This window comes from Phocoena phocoena, chromosome 14 (genome assembly GCF_963924675.1).
Source record: "Phocoena phocoena chromosome 14, mPhoPho1.1, whole genome shotgun sequence".
Lineage (NCBI taxonomy): Eukaryota > Metazoa > Chordata > Mammalia > Artiodactyla > Phocoenidae > Phocoena > Phocoena phocoena.
Window position 1 is genome coordinate 17949449 of NC_089232.1, and position 19429 is coordinate 17968877.

Here is a 19429-nt window from a genome sequence, read left to right on the forward strand (position 1 = left end):
ACAACACTGAGAGGCCCACATACCGCAAAAAAAAAAAAAGAGCAAAAAAACCTAGAGGTAACATCATACTTAATGGTAAGACACTAGTTGTTTTCCCCCTACAATCCTAACTAATTCAAAAAGACAAGAAAAGGAAATAAAAGACATACAGACTGGGAAGTAAGAAATAAATCTGTCTTTTTTCACAGATGATATGATTGTTTATGTAAAAAAATCCCAAAGAATTGACACACACAAACAATATCCCCTTGAACTAATAAGCAGTTATAGCATAGTTGCAGGATATGAGGTCAATTTTTAAAATTCGATTTGTTTCTTATATGACAGCAATGAACAATTGAATTTGGAATTAAAAACACAACACTGTTTTCATTAGCAATAACAAAAAATTGAAATAGATATAACTCTAACAATTTATGTACAAATCACAGAGCTGTATGAGGAAAACTATAAAACTGATGAAATAAATCAAAGATCTAAATAAATGGAGAAATATTCCATGATCATGGATATAGATACATTGTTAGGAGTCTATTGTTTCTAACTTGATCTATAGATACAGTACAATCCCAATCAAAATCCTAGCAATTTATTTTGTGGTTATCAATAAACTAATTCTGAAGTTTATATGGAAAAGCAAAACCCAGAAGAGCCAAGACAATACAGATTGTATGAATTCAAGACTAACTACAGTGATCAAGACTTTGTGGCAATGGTGAAAGACTAGACAAATACATCAATTGAACAGAATGGGGGTCCAGAAATAGAATCACACAAATATAGTCAACTTATATTTGATGAAAGAGCAAAGGCAGTTTTATGGAAAAAAGAAAGTAATTTTAACACCAGTAACCCTGTAAGACTAAACAAAATATTATAAATTATCCATTCAACATTTGTTAACAAGATACCAAAGAAAAATATTTAAATATTGATTTTCCTCTTCTAGTAAGAAAAAATACATATTTTGAATATACTTCCAATGCAATATTTATGCTTGAGATATGGTGATGTCACTTCACCATATCTTATGAAGGGACTTAATGTCTAAATTTTATGATAGCAAAATTGGCCTGGTCTGGCATTTTTGCTGCTATGCAAATAAATTGAACTTTCTAGAAGTGGCCCTTTAAGGCATATTAATCCCTCCTGTGTCTTAATCTTGCAAATGAAATACCTACTGGTTGATGTATATTTGCAGACAAATGGCTCACTTAGCAGACAGGTAACTGAGAGCTCAGATAATTTGGTTAGGAGTGTAGTGCTATATTAAAAGAAATACATTTTAATTTCATATGCGTATACACTCAGTATAAGTAATCAAAATGATAAGAATGACTACTATGTATTGCATCCCATGATTCAGATATTTTGTTCACAGTTGACAAATGTTGTCATATTTAATATAGAAAAACGCCATGGGATAGGTATCACTATCTGAATTTTGTGAATTAGAACTCTAGCCTAATGTAGGTTAAGCTCCAAAGTCCCACAGGCACTAATAAGCAGAGGAACAAGAATCTGAACATAGATTATTATTTGACTCTAGTTGATGCTCATAATCAGTACTATAATCAGTTAGAGAAACTTCTATTGGCAGATGGATGTTAAAAATAAAGCAATGTTCATCATATTAGCTATTTTCACAATAACTCTGCATAATTAGAACTCTATAAAATTTAGTGATATACAACAATAAACATTTCACTCATGTTTCTGTGGGTCAACTAGAATATGACTAATTAAGCAGAGCTCAACTTTGCTTGGTTCCAAGTTGCATGTTAGATCATAATCTACTTTATGTAACTCTTATCCTCATTAGGATGGTGAAATGCAGACAGCTAGAAAAATTAAGCACTGCTGTGCAGCTATTTGGAGCTTCTCTTTGTTGTCCATTCTGTTGGCTAAAGTAAGTTACTGGCAAAGCCCAAAATTAAAAGCAAAGGAAAGTACACTTTCCATTGTGGTCAACCAGAGGGAAAGGAGTATTTGTTATATAATAATCTAATCTCACACACACACACACACACACACACACACACACTACCATCACCCAATCCCCTAGGTACATATTGCCTATGGGTGCCATTTTCTTTCTAATCAAAGAGTCATTGCTCAACTAAATCACCCAATCTTCTTCCACTGTCTCCCTGGCATTTAGTTAGCTTCTTTGAGTTTGAGAGTCCAGATTCAACAACCATCATAGTTATAATTTATTTAAAAAAAAAAGAATAAATGTGTCCTGCTGGGCTTAATTACTCATATTATAGTTGAAGAAGAAAAATATTGATACCACTGGAGAGATATTAAAGACACTAATGACTTAATTTTATAACTAAAAAAAAAAAATTTAAAGGAGTGGGGGTGAAGATAGATTCACCCTGAAATTGGAGTAATTATTTAAAGCCAAAGATATAGGATGTAATATTTTTGGCTATTTAGATGTCAAAACTGTCTCCTCATAAGCACAAATAAGCATTGTCATATTTGCTAATCGATACAGTCTATGTAATTTGATAATGTGATCATTTTCTTTGCAGGATATTGGCTTTGTGGTGCCAGACTAAAAGATATATAGGTATGGGGGTCACTCAAACCAAGAGGTAGGGGTAGGGATTCATCCATTTAAGACCTTTAAGAACTGACTTCTAAATTAATATATAATGCCTGTGTGTGTTTCTAACACCTAAATCCAGAAGGGGAATAGTAATTTTAGGAGATTACACACTCAGGATCACAGCATGATGAGCAATCCTTTCTCGGTAATAGAAATATTTGCTTTATAAAATCACTGAATGGTTTTAAACGTCACGTGGCAAACCAGTTTGTCTTATGCGAGCAAGAGTCAATTTAGAAAAGCTGCCTGTGCCTTCCACTACCACATGTCTGGCCTTAAAAGTTATTTCTTAGTGCTCAAAACAAACACTTGGGAAGATTCTGAGATGATCAGATAAGTTCTCAATTTTCATTGCCATCTGAATGCAGAATCCAAAACAGCACTATTTCTTCAAAAAAGCTATTCCTGGAAAGCAGAGAGTTGGGGTTGAATTGAGGAACGCTCTGATTTAATGCTTACTCTGATCTCATCATAATTCCAATCAATCTAAGGCAGGGAAGAGAAAGGGATCCTTTCTAGACCTCAGAATTCAGTCCAAGCTTAGTCATCAACCATATGATATGATATAGATTCAATTTATGAATTTTTAAAATTTTGTTATTCAAAACAAGGAAGTTGCTAAGGACACGTCACTGAGTCTGCCATTCTCAGACTCTATGCAAGACTATAGTAAAAACATATGAAAATGAACAATTTTGTTGTGAGGTTACTGTAATGATGAAGACAGGACAGGATTTTGCTTAGAACAGACTGAAACTTTGTTACTATCCACTCTGGAAAGAGGAAAAATTAAAGTTTATAAAATTATGAAGGAGACTAAGAGTATGGACATGGCATCATGGAAGTCTGAAAGACGTGATAGGGAGCCAGAGAAAGAGATGTATAGCTATTAATACTTAAAGGATATAAGTTTTACCTAAATTATATGCTCTACCAAGCAGCAGTTACACACATAAAATTTATCATACAGGGAGTTCAGGCTGACATTATAAATTACTAAGAATAATTTGCCTAGGTTTGTAGCTATTTTAGAATTTCTTTTGAGCAATTGTTTTCATCAAGTCAAAGATTCATGCTTCAGTATTTATTCCCCATTGACCCTCCTCATCTCCCCAACACCACCACACTTGTACCTTATAAGTAGTGTCATGTAGTGATAATCTGAAATCTCTATTGTGGTTGAACATTATACATTAATCTTTTACTAACTGATATTATGATCAACTTAATACAGTGTTTTCTGCTCTATAGATGCAGGACATGAGGGAGAGCCATAAATGTTAAAATGTGTATCTAAGTATGTAAGATGCTTCCAGCATCAAAGGAAACAGGAAGGGGTAAGGACAATGTGAATCAGTTCATGACTTGGTTGGCAACAAACAAACAAATAACAAAAAAAAATCCCCACAAAAAACACATTTCTGGAGTCAGCAAGATAGGGATATAGGAATTTCTAGTACTCGTCTTCTCCCAGAGATATCATTGAAGAAATATCTGCCCATGAAAATGCCTTCACAGGCACTAAGGATTCCAGGAGTTAGGGATTGCATCACTTGGGTGGAGCACAGATAACAGACACATTAAAGAAAGTAGCAAAGATAAGTTCACATTACCTCTGTGACCCCCACTCTAGACCCAGTCAGCCCAGCATGGAGAAAGACACCTTCCACTTGACCTCACTGCAAGGAGCCCAGCACCAGGCCTGCACCAGCAGCACTGGCTCCTATGATGTCAGGCTCCCAGCCCACCCCAGCACCAGTCAGGCCCCCATAGTTCCAGGGCCCAGGTGGTCTCTTGTGGTCCTAAGCTCACAGCCTACCACAGTACCAGGCTGACCTCCATGGACCCAGCCTCCAGACCAGCTCCCAGAGACCTAGAATCCTCCTCTGTCTCAGTGCTAGGCCAGTTGTCATGGACCCAGACTCCAGCCTTGCAGATGCAGGCTTCAGAACCACCCTAGAGCTAGGCTGGCTCTCAAGAACCCAGGCTCCCAGCATGCACCAACACCCCAGTCTGCCTTGCAGACCCAAATGCCATGGAGACCTAGAGTAATCAAAACAGTATGGTACTAGCATAAAAACAGACACATAGACCAGTGGAAAAGATTGAGACCCTAGAAATAAACCCATGCATATATGGTCAACTAATTTTTGACAAAGGAGCCAAGAATATATAATAGGGAAAGGCTAGTCCCTTCAATAAATGGTATTGGCAAAACTGGATAATCACATGTAGAAGAATGAAACTGGACCACTATTCACTCAAAATAGACTAATGACTTACACGTAAAATCTAAAACTATAAAACTCCTAGAAAAAAAGCATAGGAAAAAGTTCTCAGCCTTGGTGTTAGCAATGATTGTTTTAGATATGATAAAAGTGCAAGCATCAAAAGCAAAGATAAACAAGGAGAGTATATCAAACTAAAATGCTTCTGCAAAGCAAACAATAGAATTAAGAGGCAACCTACTGAATGGGAGAAAATATTTACAACCTATATATCTGAAATATAAAGAACTCATACAACTCAATATCAAATAAATAAATACATACATAAATAAATACATAAATAAAGTAATGTAATTTAAAAATGGGCAGGGGACTTGAATAGGTATTTTTCCAAAGAAAACATATGAATGACAAACTGGTACAGGAAAAGGTTCTCAGCGCCACTAATAATCAGGGAAATGCAAATCAAACCACCAGATACTATCTTATACCTGTTAGTATGGCTATTATCAAAAAGACAAGATTGGCAAGGATGAGGAGAAAAGACAACATTTATGTACTGTTGGTGGAGATATAAATTTGTATAGCCACTCTAGAAAGCAGTATGAAATTTTCTTAAAAAGCTAAACATACATCCAAACATCACATTCTGGTTATATATCCAAAGGAAATGAATCAGGATCTAGAAGAGATATCTGCACCTCCAAGTTCAGTGCAGCATTAGTCACAATAGTTAAGACATGGAAACAACCTAAGTGTCCATGGAAAGATGGATGAATAAAGAAAATGTGAAATATTTACCTCTCTTTATCTACATAGATATAGATAGATATAGGTATAAATACACACAATAGGTTTTCTGCCCTAAAAAAGAAGGAAATCCTGCTTTTTTGTGACCATGTGGATGGACCTTTAGGGCATTATGCTAAGTCAAATAAGTCAGAAAAGACAAATACTGTATGACCACATTTATACATGGAATCTAAAAAAGCTAAACTCGTAAGTAGTAGAGTCTGAGGGGTGGAGGAAATGAGGAGATACTGATCAAAGAGTAGAAACTTCCAGTTACACAATGAAAAAGCAGTAAGACTCCAAGTTCCAGATAAAAGCTCTCAGTCTTTACAATTATAACTCCTGGGATCCTCCTATATTCCTTCACATATATTCCTCCCATAATTATTTCCACAGCTGCAAAATGGGTCTTTGGCCAATAAATGTTTCCTCTCTATGGAATGAATATCCTTTTCCTGGTGTTTCCTATCAAGATCAAGTCTATTTTTTTTCTTTTCTTTCCCTTTTTTTCAGATACCACTGAAATAATGTGTTAATATAGAATGTTTCATGTACATAATAAAAAGAGGTAGTAGAAAACTCCCTGAAATTTGAGGGAAAGAACTTGGAGTGCCCTTTACATGCTATGTAATTAAGGAAGACAATGTCCTCTTCTGTTTAAAGAAGACAATAATACTGTATCATTTAAACTTCCAATTTGTTCTTCAGGTCAAATAAACTAACCAACCTTCTTATTTTTTTTTGCATTTTCTACAGTAAGCGTTCATTAATTGATTATAAAAAAGCATTTCTAAAAATAACTCAGCTCAAATGCAACCTCCACTCAGAAGGCTTCTTTAGACTTTCCAACTCATACTCAAATATTCCCACATATCCCCTCATTCAGATTTGGGGCACCATTGATGACAAGCACATTTTCTCTTCAACCCTGCATTCCCTCCCAAATCCACAGGGCCCAGGATGAAGAATCCAGTCTTAAGTGTACATGCCAAACAAAAATATACTCACCTACTTTAAAAACACCCAGGATGTTTTGCCCTGAATTTGAAGCAGCACATGTGACCTGGTCCATTCTGGTTTCAAGTTCAAAGGTATCAGGCAGGTCTCTGATTTAGCAGCTAACTTCTTTAAAGAGTTCCTTGGTCCCCTCAGACATGGGAATCCTGAATTTCTGGGAGATATGCTACTCCATCTTTGCGTTATCTAGCAGTACCTCACCAACAGGGAGATCTTGGTCAGGACCTCAGGAGTTCCTTCTTGATCTCAGAGTCCATGAAAGTGATTTTTTCTATCATTGCCCAGATGATAATGCCCAGGGCAAAGATGTTGGCCTTGGCTGTGTAGCATCCCTCCTAGAGTTCAGGGGGTTATTTAGAAATCTAAGCTGCAGGCTTAGGGAAGCCAGTATTTATCCACATTCATATTTGTGCTGTCTTGATTTCCCTCTTTGATTTGGGGAGGTGGGGGAGAGGGGGCAGCCCACCACAGACTTTGCTTAGTTCAAAGTCTTCCATTTTGAGGATGAGGGTGCCAGACCTCTCCGTGTTGAGCTTGTCCTACAGCTCCAAGTTCTCCAGGCTGTCACAGCAGATGTTCTTGACCTCTGTGAGTGCCTTGCTGTCTCCTAATCCACACAGTAGCTGCTGCACCTGGTCTCTGCCAACAGGCTGTAGTGCCTACCAGCTGCTGCCCTCCACCACCGTTGTGCCAGCTAGACTCACCTGGGGCCTCGGCCTCCACTAGATGCAAAATTTCATGAAAAGATATGTTAAATTAAAGAAAAATAATTTTTTAAAAGTTCATTCTTTATTAGCCATAGCTTTCATGACAGTGTGAGTGTAATTTTAATATGAATTAAAAATATGAGTTATAGCTCTGCAAAGATGATTAAAATCATCATTTCCATTTGCTTCTATCTAAGCCCTATTGTAGCATGAAGAATCCCACCTGCCTCATTCCTTCCTACTTGAACAGGTGGATCATAAATGTGTGGGCTCACTGAGGTACATTTAGTCCCATCCCATTACACCTGCTGGCCAAGGGAGAGATACAAAACAGCCACTATCCAGTTCATAGATTTATAACCATCCAATAGAATGTTTCTGCAGGCCTTGCTGGCTAGTTGGGTTTGTCCTTGGCTTGTTCCCAATAATATACAAGTCAATTATAGTAATTGCTGACCATTAGGTATCACATGTATGCCTATGAGTAGATGAAGAAAATGGATCCCTAATACGCAAAACAGGAGGAATATATACATATTTTTAAATTCTTAGTTTGAAAAAATGGTCAAGAAGTGGGTTTTGTTCAAAAGGACCATAAATTAATAGGGTATGTGAGATAAGCAAGCTCATTTTCAGGGATTCTGTGTAATTTACCCCCAGGAACATCATTTGCATGTGAAAACATGTATTCACGTATTCATGGAAGTTTACCATCTGTCATGGATGACAAATGGTTGGAAATAACCAAAATCTGTATCAACGAGGGACTGGATAAATAAACTATGGTATATGTATACAATAAAAAAATATGTTTATGGTCTTCCCTGGTGGTACAGTGGTTGAGAGTCCGCCTGCCAATGCAGGGGACACGGGTTCGTGCTCCAGTCCAGGAAGATCCCACATGCTGTGGAGTGGCTAGGCCCGTGAGCCATGGTCATTGGGCCTGCACGTCTGGAGCCTGTGCCCCGCAACAGGAGAGGCCACAACAGTGAGAGGCCCATGTACAGCAAAAAACAAAACAAAACAAAAAACTATGTTTATGTCAATAATTATGAGTAAAATTGAAGTTTGTGACAGGTAAATTTGTCGATGATATATATTTGACTGAAAAGGCATACTGCGTAAATTGTCTACTATAGTACAACTAAGTTAATACTTGAAAGGCTGTATGTGTGTGTGTGTGTGTGTGTGTGTGTGTGTGTTAGTAGATATCAAGAATTCACTAAAATGTTAATTACAATGAAATTTTGGTGACTTTTTATTTCTTTCTGTCTTTGTTTTTCTATCTTCTCTGTGCTTTCTGGTATGCTATTTACATTATTTGAGTATATATCACATTTAGCAGAAATGATAAATCTCATTTTAAATCATGCTAAACTATATCTCTGTATATGAGGAACACAGGCATTTTAATTCATTCATTCAACAGTTCCAAATGTCTGATATGTTATAGAGGCCAGTTTCCTTATTATTCCTTAAACATGTCATGGACTAATATAATAGAATGAACCATAACAAAACATGTGAAATACAATATAAATGAGTAGCTGAAACCATGATCACACATATTTAGGTGTCATGGAAATATTCAGTTGCTATAAAAAATGTCTACAGTCTTACACTCAGTTTCTATATTTATCTAATTGCTAACTGGTAACACACATTTTTTGATTCAACCCAAGTCTGCAGATCACACTTAGAGAGCCACTGCTATAGAAAATATGGTAGTGATTAAGGGAATCAAAGAATGACATTAAAAAAAGACCATTTAATTAATGAGGATAAGCCAGTCTATGCTGAGCTTAAAAATAAGCCATAAAATCCCAATGGCTTAAACTAATTTCTATTGATGATTTCTCAATCATTCAGAGCCCATTGTGGTTCAAGCCATGGTCCTCTATCTTAGAGCTCATACCACCTGAAACATTTGGCTTCTGGATCCTCATGACAGAGGGAAAGAGAAATGAAGGAGGAATAGCAGTTCTTTATTACCTCTGATGGTAAGGAATGCATGCCATTGCTGTTCTCAGTCCATTAACCAGAATTAGTCATATGACTGCAAACTAAGTACAATTTAGGCTGAGATATATGAGAAGAAGTAGATATTTAGTGAGCATTAACTTCATTGAGAAGTTGTTCACCTGAGTTGCCTGGCACTGTGAAGATCATAAAGATTATAAGGGAGTTGAGACTCAAACTCAGGGTTTTTTTTGTTTGTTTGTTTGTGTTTTTAATAGTGATCTTGGGGTCTTCTTATTTATTTTTGTTTTATTTATTTTTGGCTGTGTTGGGTCTTCGTTTCTGTGCAAGGGCTTTCTCTAGTCGTGGCAAGCGGGGGCCACTCTTCATCGTGGCATGCGGGCCTCTCACTATCGCGGCCTCTCTTGTTGTGGAGCACAGGCTCCAGACGCGCAGGCTCAGTAGTTGTGGCTCACGGGCCCATTTGCTCCGCGGCGTGTGGGATCTTCCCAGACCAGGGCTCGAACCTGTGTCCCCTGCATTAGCAGGCAGATTCTCAACCACTGTGCCACCAGGGAAGCCCAAACTCTGTTTTTTTTTTTTTTATTCCAAATTTAACATATATTTGTGTCAATCTAGATAAACGAGGTTATGCTGAATAAAAAATTAATGTCCCAGTCTCAGGAGCTCAGCACATGATGTTTATTTCATGCACCATTCAGGGTCTTGCAGTCTCACTGTGTGTGTTTCCAGGGTGACAAGAGGAAGAGAAAAAAGTGCTGAGAGAAATCACACCTATTCTCTATGTTCTGGCCTACGATAGATACTTGTCGTTTTTTCCTGAGTCAGTTGGCAAGAACTGGACACATGAACATGCCAGTGCAAGAATACTGGGCTTTGAGGGAAAGGCACATGTATGTTTGGCAAGCAGTGTATGGATATATGCATACTCTGTAACATTCAACTAAATCAAACCAGCTTTCAATCGTTACTTACAGTTTGGATATTTCTTTTCAATTGCAGGTATTTTAGAATGGTTAAATAGAATCTGTAAAGTTCCTTTGTTCTTCTTTATCTTTCACCCTTGCAAATTTATGTATCTACCGAAAGCCAGTTCAGCCATTTTTCCCTAAATTGTTCAATCCTGTTGGGGGGGAAAATCATTCAAAACTGTAAATAGTTATTTGAAAGGGAAATAATAGTCAAATTTATCAACCTAAAAATGTGTATAGATTTATCCTCATAGTACCTTCTTTAGGTTTCCAATGATAAAAATGAAAACAGTGTCATGCCTAACTATTGTTCTCCTTTTTCATCAACAAAGAAATGTATCATTCTGTTTGCTCTAAAGTGGACTAGAAAATATATGTGGGTACTCACTTATCAGAAAATACCTTTATCTGAGTCAGGTTGTATATGACATCCATTCTTGGAGAACCCTCCAAAAGAATACTCAAAAAATGTATATTTTAATTAACTGAAGAGTAGAGAGAGTGATTTGTTCCAGCTGACATAGACTTTCACCAGTGTGAGCCAGGAGGAAGGACTGGTGATGTCTTCAGACAACCATTAGCCCACGAGTATAAGAATCAAAGCCATGTGTTTGAGTTAGATTGAAGTCATCACAAAGGCCTGTTCTTTACTTAAAATATCTATATTTCATCAGGAAATATGAGTTCAAAAATAAAGGTAAGCTGTAGGAAAATGGCACCTGAAGTTGTAACTATGACAAAAGATCACATAGAACTTGTCAAGACCTTGCAAAGGAGGGTTTTGGTTTTCAGTCCTCCTTATCAAAATTCTGTCTGAGGTGACTTCCATCTGTCTTGGTAGGTATGTGGATAAAATTACCAGTTCTCTATTAGCATATGTTTTAATTCTCAGATGTTTGTTTATGGGGGAAATTAATGTGGCATGAAACTTGCAATTAGTTTTTTATACTGTTAATGACAGGTTCCCATAAAATGCATTGAAATATGGAAAGTAATGGCATTAATAAGGTATACAGATGCTCAGACTCAGATCTGAAAAAAAAAAAAAAAAGAAAGCCAAATCAGTAGAGTTTACTGGTTAAAAATAAAGCCATATGATAGGATCAGTAGGAATTTTGCAATTGGCTATCCGTTTAGTAACTTGAGTAGTAAGGAGTTATTTCTGGCCAAAGTCTTTGATATAAATTGACCCTCCTGCTTAAATAATGGGAAGGTTACTTTTACCTGTCCATGTGTATATTGTTATGGTGTGAACTTCGGTTTATATTCTATTGAAAAACTACTCTGGACTTAGTTTGAAAGATAAACATATAAGTACAGCCTGATTCCTGCCCTCTAGAAGACAGGTTATAGGAATGATTCCTATAGGTCATTGCACATTAGACATACCTGAGAAACATTTTCACAAATAGAGAATCCAAGGACCCTCCTATCATAAATTCTTACATAAGTTGTAATTCATTAACCCTTTTTCTTTTTTAACATCTTTATTGTAGTGTAATTGCTTTACAATGGTATGTTAGATTCTGCTTTATAACAAAGTGAATCCTCTATACATATACAGATATCGCCATATCTTCTCCCTGTTGTGTCTCCCTCCCACCCTCCCTATCCCACCCCTCTAGGTGGTCACAAAGCACTGAGCTGATCTCCCTGTGCTATGCGGCTGCTTCCATCTAGCTATCTATTTTACGTTTGGTAGTGTATATATGTCCATGTCACTCTCTCACTTCGTCCCAGCTTACCCTTCCCCCTCCCTGTGTCAAGTCCATTCTCTACATCTGCGTCTTTATTCCTGTCCTGCCCCTAGGTTCTTCATAACCATTTTTTTTTTTTAGATTCCATATATATGTGTTAACATATGGTATTTGTTTTTCTCTTTCTGACTTACTTCACTCTGTATGAGTTAAGTTTAGACACCTGCATTTTTTAAACTTCCAATATCTGAGGTAACTAGTCAATTAACTAAAAATTGAGAATTCCCACTAATCTAGTTCCTTTTGTGTTCTTTGAATGTACTATTATCTTCATCTGAAATATTTCCCATTTCCTCTTCAATTTTCCACAACACAACTTAAAAAAATAAGTAAAGCACCTTATTTGACATGTCTTCATGAGACTTCTGAGTTCAAAACCTCCAATAGTGACACTTCCTGATCACTGTTCATTTTATAATGATAGAAAGACAATATACAGATAATTATTAGCTCTTTCTATGCATTTTCCTATATTATACATTTCATGTAATTGGAGCCACACAGTATGTGGCCATTTTTGTTGGGCTTCTTTCACTGTGCATAATCCTTTAAAGGTCCATCCACATTCTAGCATGAATCAGTATTTTATTCACCTTTGTATAGCTGAGTAATATTCCACACAATCATTTAGCCATTCAGCAGTTGAACATCTGAGCTGTTTCCACATTTTGGATATTAAGAGTAATGCTCTTATGAACTTTCAAGTAATTTTTTTTTTACATCTTTATTGCGGTATAATTGCTTTACAATGTTGTGTTACTTTCTTCTGTATAACAAAGTGAATCAGCTATATGTATACATATATCACCATAGTCCCTCCCTCTTGAGCAACCATCCCATATGGTATTTGTTTTTCTCTTTCTGACTTACTTCACTCTGTATGACACTCTAGGTCCATCACCTCACTACAAATAACTCAATTTCATTTTTTGTTATGGCTGAGTAATATTCCACTGTATATATGTGCCACATCTTCTTTATCCATTCATCTGTCGATGGACACTTAGGTTGCTTCCATGTCCTGCCTATTGTAAACAGAGCTGCAATGTACATTGTGGTACATGTATCTTTTTGAATTATGGTTTTCTCAGGGTATATACCCAGCAGTGGGATTGCTGGGTCATATGGTAGTTCTATTTTTCATTTTTTAAGGAACATCCATGCTGTTCTCCAGAGTGGCTGTATCAATTTACATTCCCACCAACAGTGCAAGAGGGTTCCCTTTTCTCCACACCCTCTCCAGCATTTATTGCTTATAGATATTTTGATGATGGCCATATCTCATTGTGGTTTTGATTTGCATTTCTCTAACAATTAGTGATATTGAGCACCTTTTCATGTGTTTGTTGGCCACCTGTATGTCTTCTTTGGAGAAATGTCTATTTAGGTCTTCTGTCCAATCGTGGATTGGGTTGTTTGTTTTTTTTGATATTGAGCTGCATGGGATGCTTGTAAATTTTGGAGATTTACCTTCCTCCTTCATCTTCTGTGTATTTCTCTGTCTTTTCATTTTGTTTAACTTACTGTACTTGGGGTTTCCTTTTTGCAGCCTGCAGGTTCATAGTTCCTCTTATTTCTGGTGTCTGCCCCCAGTGGGTGAGGTTGGATCAGTGGCTTGTATAGGCTTCCTGGTGGGGAGGACTGATGCCTGTGTTGTGGTGGGTGGGGCTGTATCTTGTCCTTCTGGTGGGCAGGGCTGCATCTGGTGGTGGGTTTTGGGGTGTCTGTGAACTTAGTATGATTTTAGGTAGCCTCTCTGGTAATGTGTGGGGTTATGTTCCTGTCTTGCTAGTTGTTTGTCATGGGGTGTCCATCACTAGAGCTTGCTGGCCATTGGATGGAACTGGGTCTTAGTGTTGAGATGGAGATGTCTGGGAGAGCTCTCGCCAATTAACATTACATGGAGCCGGGAGGTCTCTGGACTCAGCTCTCCTACTTTGGAGGTTCAGGCCCGACACCTGGCCAGAGCACAAAGACTCTGCCAGCCGCATGGCTCAGAAGAAAAGGAAGAAAAGAAAAAAAAAAAATGAACAGACATAACCCCCACAAAATTGGTTAAAGCAAAACTAAACAGACAAAAGAGAAAAAGGAAAAGAGCAACCCAACCAGTAAACAAACCCACAAATGAAAACAAGCACTAAAATCTAAACTAGGATAAACATAAAACTAAAAACAAATCAAACGCTGAAAGCAAACCCCAAGTCCACAGTTGCTCCCCAAATCCCCCACCTCAATTTTGGGAACACTTGTTGTCTATTCAGGTATTCCATAGTTGCAGGGTTTACCAAGCCAATTGCGGGGATTTAGTCTGCTGCTCCTAAGGCTGCATGGAGAAATTTCCCTTTCTCTTATTTGTTTGCACAGCTCCTGGGGCTCAGCTTTCGTTTTGGCCCTGCCTCTGCATGTAGGCTGCCCTCAGACATCTGTTCCCCACCCAGACAGGAGGAGGTTAAAACAGTGGCTGATTAGGGCTCTCTTGCTCACTCTGGCTAAGGAGAGGGAGGGTATGGTAGTCACAGTTGGAACACGGGGTGTACCTGTGGCGGCAGAGGTCGGTGTGAATTTGCAACAGGCTGAGGCATACCGTGTGTTCTCCAGGAGAAGTTGTCCCTGGATCATGGGACCCTGGCAGTGGTGTGCTGCACAGTCTCCCAGGAGGTTGTGGGTAGTGACCTGTGCTTGCACACAGGATCCTTTGTGGACGTGGCGGCAGCGATAGCGGTCCATGCCCACCTCTGGGGTCCAAGATGATAGCCACAGCTCATGTCCATCTCTGGAGCTTGCTTAGGTGGTGCTCTGTCGTCTGTGGGCACATGGAGCAGGAAGCCACACTCCTCATGCACCCTGAGACAATGGTCTCTTGCGTTTCCTGCAGGTCCATACTTTTTCCCGTACTCCCTCCTGGCTAGCTGTGGCGCTCTAACCCCCTCAGGCTGTCTTCATGCAGCCAACCCCTGTCCTCTCCCTGGGGTCTGATTTCTGAAGCCCATGCTTCAGCTCCCAGCCCCCTCCTGCCCTGGTGGGTGAGCAGACAAGCATATCAGGCTGGTGAGTGCCAGTCAGCACCGATCCTCTGTGCGGGAATCTCTCTGCTTTGCCCTCTGCACCCCTGTCTCTACACTCTCCTCTGTAGCTCTGAAGCTCCGCCCCATCCCTGCCAGTGAAGGGGCTTCCTAGTGTGTAGAAACCTTTCCTCCTTCACAGCTCCCTCCCACTGGTGCAGATCCCGTCCCTATTCTTTTGTCTCTGTTTTTCCTGTTTTCTTTTGCCCTACCCAGGTACGTGGGGATTTTCTTGCCTTTTCGGAAGTTTGTGGTCTTCTGCCAGCATTCAGTAGGTGTTCTGTAGGAGTTTTTCCACGTGTAGATGCATTTTTGATCCATCTGTAGGGAGGAAGGTGATCTCCATTTCTTACTCCTCCACCATCTTGAAAGTCTCTCCAAGTAAAGTTTTTTGGTGTGCATATGTTTTCATATCTCGTGTATGTACCTAGGAATAGAATTGCTGGGTCATATGGTAACTCAGTTTAATCTTCTGAGGAATTATCAGACTGTTTTCCAGAATGGATGCATCATTTTACAGGCCCACCAACAGTATGTTAAGGTCCCAATTTATCTATACCCAAGATTTCTAATTGTTTGCCTTTTGTAATAGTCATCCCAGTGTATGTGAAGTGGTATAACATTGCACTTTTGATTTATATTTCCCTATTGACTAATGATATTGAGCATCTTTTAATGTACTTATTTGCCATCTGTGTATCTTCATTGGAAAAATGGCTATTCAAATCCATTTTACATTGGGTTATTTATCTTTTTATTATTGTGTTGTAACACTTCTTTATATACTATGGATGCCAGATTCTTATCAGATATGTGATTTGCAAATATTTCTTCAATTCCTGGAGTTGTCTTTTCACTCTCTTTATATTGTCTTTTGAAGAACAAAAGATTTTCAATGTGATTAAGTCTAATTTATCTATTTTTTTCTTTGGTTGATTTTTTTATGTTATATATAAGAGACTTCTTCATAATACAAATTCATGAAGATATATATGTATTCTTCTAAGAGTTTCATAGTTTTATCTCTTAAATGTAGCTCTTTGATTCACTTTTATTTGAACTGTGTGGGTTGTGAGAAAGGAGTCCAGCTTCATTCTTTTGCATGTGGATATCCAGGTGTCCTAACATACATTTGTTAAAAAGACTGTTTTTGCCGTTAAATTTGGTCTTAGGCTGTTTGAATTGCTATGACAAAATACCATAGACTGGGTGGCATAATAACAAGAGAAATGTATTACTCACAATGCTGGAGTCTGGGAAGTCTAAAGTTAGGGTGTAGCAGATTCAGTGTCTGGTGAGAGGCAGCTTCTTGTTTATAGATGGCCATTGTCTCCTGTAACATCATTCGGTGGGAGGGGCAAGAGAGCTCTCTGGGTCTCTTTAATAAGTGCACTGATCCCATTCATGAGGGTTCCATCCTCAGGATTTAATCACTTCCCAAAGGCCACACTGCCAAATGCCTTCACATTGGGCATAAGTTTCAACATATAAATTTTTTAGGAGACACAAACATTCAATGGATAGTAAATTTTCTTGACAACATTGTTAAACAAAAATGTATATGCTTACTTCTGGACTTTCAATTCTATTCTGTTGTTCTATATGTCTATCCTTATGCCAGTACTACATTGTTTTGATTACTATAACTTTTTAGTAAGTTTTGGAATTGAGAAGTGAGAGTTCTCCAGCTTTGTTCTTTCCAAGATTGTTTAGGCTCTTCCAGGTCTCCTATACAAATTTTAGAATCAGCTTATAAATTTCTGGGAAAAAATGGTAGCTGGGATTTTGATAGAATTGAACTGAGTCTATAAATCAATTAAGAGAATATATCATCCTAAAAGTTAAGGCTTTCACTCCATGAATACAAGGTGTTTTTTATTTCCATTTATTTAGGTCTTATTCAGTTTCTTTTAATAGTGTTTTGTGTTTTTCAATGCATAAGTCTTGCACTTTTTTTGTTGTTGTTAAATTTATACCTAAGTGCATTATTCTTTCTGATGCTCTTATACATAGGTTTATTTTCTTAATTCTATTATTGGATTGTTCATTGCCAATGTATAGAAAAAAAAATCTTAAGAAGGAAGATAGCCTCTTTGAAGCCTCTATCTTCAAATACAGTTGCACTCTGAGGTGCTGAGGTTTAGTACTTCAACATATGAATTTGAAGGGGACACAACACAACCCATAACACTACCTTTAGGCAAACCCATTTGTTGACTCATAATGGAAAGGTAGTGTGAACAAAACTTTAGTACACTTTTGTGCATGTTGAGGGATTAAGATTTGAGAGTTTTAGTTACTGTAGCATAACCTAGGGAATTCTGAATGACATATCTCACTCATTAACAGTATTTTATATATCAGTCTGTACAAAAGAAATAAACAGTGAGTAAAACCCACAATGTTCCTGCTCTAATGGACCATAAATTTTAGTGTGTGGGAATAAGCGATAAAAAGAAAAAGAACTCAGAGTAAGTGAATGACAAGTTAAATGTTTTTATTTACTAATCTGGGAAATCAATTCATATAATTCATGTAATTTAATAATGTATATAATATTACTATAATGCAATCCATATAAAGGTATTTTAAAACTAACTGAAAACATATTAAATAGGTATTTACATTGTTTTCTTTCAGTATAGTAAAAAAATATATTTTATACTTTTAGAACTTCATCCATGGCAAAGCTGAGAGCCAGAGAGCTTAATTAAATTGTCCAAGGTCACACAGCTAGTAGGCAGAAAAAAATAGCCTTGTAAAAGTACTTCTGTTCCCAGAACTTGCATGTTTTTTTGGAAGTTCACCATTACATTTTTGCTTGATTGACTCAGATTTCAATTTTTAAAAAATAGGATTGTTTTGATTCATGCCTTAATAGCTCAGAAGGTAGGTGAACTATTCTGTCCATGGGGAACAACTGTTTCCTTATACCTTGCTTGATTAAGCATATAACTGAGTCTTTTATTTTTTATCCTTCAAATATTTATTTTCTGGTATGAGCTAAAGAACATAATGTGTCTAATCTATATATATATATATATATATATATATATATATATATATATATATATAATCTTGTAATAGGTGGATATTAACTTCTTAAAGTATAATTCCAAAAACTTCAATTGAGGGGAATTTTTTTTAAATCCTGAAAAGTTAAGGCATTTATAGAATTCAGCATTTTATAATTATAATTAACCTGATTTATTTTAAAATATGCAAATTAAACCAGATATTGGCCTTTTTCTGTTTGTGCCTCTGGAATTGACTGTTTTTCTTTGCTTCTACCAAAAGATTTAATTATGGAATAGTGATAATCCTATTAATATATGTGGATACCTTTTATGAGATTAACAGGTTCCTTCTCTGTAGTATTCAATTACATGTTTTCCAAAGAAGATTTTACTCTTACCTGCAAACATCTTGTATATGGTAAATATCAGATGATAGGACAACAACCTGGCACAATATTGATTCAAAGAGTTCATTACAATATAAAGAATAAACAATAGTATTTCATGAAAGAGATAAAAAGTAAATTAAAAGGTATGTTTTCTGGATATTTGACCTTGCATTAAGAATTCTATATAGAATATGATAGTATTACTGTAGAGGTCAAGAAACAAAAATCATAATGAATTAATACAGAAATTCCAAATTGCTAACCTTGAGATTACCCCCTACACCTCCCCCCAAAACAGAGTAAAATTTGTATTGAATTAATATAAATTGGTATTTCCTAGGGTTGAAAGATTAAACCTAAGTCTGAAGAGATACAGTAGAAGAACTTAATAAAGACCTTAATGTTTTGCTACCTGAAAGAATTTGTAGATTAAAGTATAATATTTTCCTTTAAATTTGATTATCTTTTACTATTCTGGAGTAGGTTTATTTTCCTCCAAAAATTTTCTCCGTGTTTAAAGAAACTAAGCTGTGATCATCATCACCTTATCATGTTTTCTACTTCTAATTTCTTCCAGCAAGTTTTCAGAGAAGTTGGTTGGCCATGGGTTCCCTCTTCCAGTATCTCTGGAACTTTCCCTTAGAAGTATCCATAAACATCTTAGGTCTTTGAAAAACCTGTTAGCCTAGAGGTTTTGGAGCTACATTTGAAGGCTGATTGATGAGTTCTATCATTTTATTCCCCTGTCATTTTCTTGGGCATTAGAGCACACACACACACACACACACACACACACACACACATTTTTTAACATGAAGAATCTTTTCAGAAATTGACATAGTATTAGTTTGATATATATATTCACTTATATTACCTCAGATAGATTGAACCA

The 19429-nt window shown here is 37.0% G+C and overlaps 1 pseudogene; it reads right to left on the bottom strand.

Annotated features, from left to right (window-relative positions):
• Positions 1-14796, bottom strand: part of LOC136133520 (uncharacterized) — an 81446-nt pseudogene extending 66650 nt beyond the window's left edge.
• Positions 14797-19429: the final 4633 nt, after the last annotated feature.